Source organism: Malaclemys terrapin, chromosome 21, assembly GCF_027887155.1.
Source record: "Malaclemys terrapin pileata isolate rMalTer1 chromosome 21, rMalTer1.hap1, whole genome shotgun sequence".
In the NCBI taxonomy this organism is placed as follows: Eukaryota; Metazoa; Chordata; order Testudines; family Emydidae; genus Malaclemys; species Malaclemys terrapin.
The window spans coordinates 13,011,908-13,014,798 of NC_071525.1; the positions used below are offsets into that span (position 1 = coordinate 13,011,908).

Consider the following 2,891-nt stretch of genomic DNA (forward strand, 5'->3'; position numbering starts at 1 on the left):
GACTGCTGAGCTGGAATTGATATGCAAACTAGACACAATCAACTCCGGTTTGAATAAGGACTGGGAATGGCTGAGCCATTACAAACATTGAATCTATCTCCCCTTGTAAGTATTCTCACACTTCTTAACTGTCTGTACTGGGCTAGCTTGATTATCACTTCAAAAGTTTTTTTTTCTCTTAATTAATTGGCCTCTCAGAGTTGGTAAGACAACTCCCACCTGTTTATGCTCTCTGTATGTGTGTATATATATCTCCTCAATATATGTTCCATTCTATATGCATCCGAAGAAGTGGGCTGTAGTCCACGAAAGCTTATGCTCTAATAAATTTGTTAGTCTCTAAGGTGCCACAAGTACTCCTGTTCTTCTTTTTGAAGAACATAAGAATGGCCATACTGGGTCCATCCAGGCCAGGAGTGGGCAAACTTTTTTACCCGAGGGCCACATTGCAACACTGTATGGAGGGCCGGGTAGTGAAAGCTGTGCCTCCCCAAACAGCCTGGGGGGCTTTCAAACAGCTTTCACTCCATGCATCTGAAGAAGTGAGGTTTTTTACCCATGAAAGCTTATGCCCAAATAAATCTGTTTACTTTAAAGTGCCATAGAATATCAGGGTTGGAAGGGACCTCAGGAGATCATCTAGTCCAACCCCCTGCTCAAAGCAGGATAAAGCCCCAAATGACCCCCTCAACGATTAAACTCACAATACTGGGTTGAGGAGACCAATGCTCAAACCACTGAACTATCCCTTCCCCCTAATGTATCACTGGCCTCCTTGTTGTTTTTGTGGATACAGACTAACACAGCTCCCCCCAATGTTGGAAGGTAAAGACACAAATAAACACAAAGAGCAGGCACAGCTCTTACATCTGCATTTCATGGCAGGGGGGGGAAAAAAAGCAACTGTGGCCAGTACGGGGATCGAACCCGCGACCTTGGCGTTATTAGCACCACGCTCTAACCAGCTGAGCTAACCGGCCACGTGATACTTTCCAGTGTAGTAAAAGTGTTCTCCCTGGTAATGTGCTATTTACAGTGTACTGAGCATTCTCAGGTTTCAGAGTAGCAGCCGTGTTAGTCTGTATCCGCAAAAAGAAGAACAGGAGTACTTGTGGCACCTTAGAGACTAACAAATTTATTAGAGCATAAGCTTTCGTGGACTACAGCCCACTTCTTCGGATGCATTCTGAGCATTCTCAGTTAATCTGAGCATGTTCAGTACATCTGCTGAAGCCACTGGCCTTCACCCTCCCCTTATTAGCCCTAAGATTCTGGGGACTGCTTTTTACAGGGGTTAAAAAGGGGCAAAGGGGGCGAATCGGAGCAGAGGGCGGCCAGGGTCTGAGCAGGGGGTGAAAATGTACTGAGCGGGGGGGGGTCAAGCAGCTGGAGGCAGCATTAGGGAGGGGCTGAAGTGCAAAATCAGGGAGGAAGCGGAGTTAAACCCAGGAGCGAGGCGCTGGCAGAGGGTGTCAGAGGGCAAAACCCAGCACAGGCAGGGGGGGAACAGTTACCCCAATGCATAGGCGTGCGCAGCACACTTCATTAGGGTGTGCACCCAGGGAATTTTTTTTTTTAAAGGCAAACATCATAAAGGTTGGGGTGTGGGAGGGGGTGCAGTGTGCAGGAAGGGGCTCAGGGCAAGGGATTGGGGCAGAGGAGGGGTGTGAGGTGTATGAGGGGGCTCAGGGAAGGGGGTTGGGGTGCAGGAGGGGTGTGGGATGTATGAGGGGGCTCAGGGAAGCAGGTTGGGGTGCAGGGTGCAGAAGAGGGCTCAGGGCAGGGGGCTGGGGTTCAGGAGGGGTGCAGTGTGCAGGAAGGGGCTCAGGGCAAGGGATTGGGGCAGAGGAGGGGTGTGAGGTGTATGAGGGGGCTCAGGGAAGGGGGTTGGGGTGCAGGAGGGGTGTGGGATGTATGAGGGGGCTCAGGGAAGCAGGTTGGGGTGCAGGGTGCAGAAGAGGGCTCAGGGCAGGGGGCTGGGGTTCAGGAGGGGTGCAGTGTGCAGGAAGGGGCTCAGGGCAAGGGATTGGGGCAGAGGAGGGGTGTGAGGTGTATGAGGGGGCTCAGGGAAGGGGGTTGGGGTGCAGGAGGGGTGTGGGATGTATGAGGGGGCTCAGGGAAGGGGGTTGGGGTGCAGGGTGCAGAAGAGGGCTCAGGGCAGGGGGCTGGGGTTCAGGAGGGGTGCAGTGTGCAGGAAGGGGCTCAGGGCAAGGGATTGGGACAGAGGAAGAGTGTGGGGTGTATGAGGGAGCTCAAAGAAGGGGGTTGGGGTGCAGGAGGGGGCTCAGGGCAGGGGATTGGGGTGCAGGGTATGGCAGGGGACTCAGGGCAGGGGTTGGGGGGCAGGGGGTTGGGGTGAGAGGTGCAGGCAGGGGCTCATGACAGGGAGTTGGGGTGCAGGAGGTAGACTGTTTGCAGGCAGGCACGGGGCTGGTGATCTGGGCTCCCCAGTCCCAGAAGGCAGGCTCCGGGGCCGGGCTGGGCGCTTGGGGCCAGGCCGGGCAGAGGCAGCCGGGGTGGATCGCAGAGGGGCTGGGCTGCTCCCAGGGCTGGACTCAAGGCCGAGGGTGCCGGGCCGGAGCCCCCAAACAGCGCCGGGGAGCTGCGCTCGCAGCCGGGCTGCGGGGGGGCCTGTGGCCCGGGCTTGCCCCCTTCCCCAGGCCTGCTGGCTCCCGGGCCCCACTTAAGCTGGGCTGGGCTCAGGGGCGGCCTGATCCCCCGGGTGGTGCCTGGGCCCCCGGCCAGCGCGGGGAGCCGCAGGTGGGTTTAGGGCCCTGGGCGCTGGAGGGGGGCAGCTGCCTGGGGGGGGGGCTGAGGCAGCATCCCCGCGGGCCATCTTAAGTGGCTGTGTTGGTGCTGCCGGGTGGGAGGCTGCCAGCGAGCACATGGGG

The 2,891-nt window shown here is 57.2% G+C and overlaps 1 non-coding gene across 1 annotated transcript; it reads right to left on the reverse strand.

The window, feature by feature from the left end:
• Positions 1 to 906: 906 nt before the first annotated feature.
• TRNAI-AAU (transfer RNA isoleucine (anticodon AAU)) lies at positions 907 to 980 on the reverse strand. The gene has a single exon. It is a non-coding gene; the product is annotated as a tRNA-Ile (tRNA).
• Between the last annotated feature and the right edge of the window lie 1,911 nt (positions 981 to 2,891).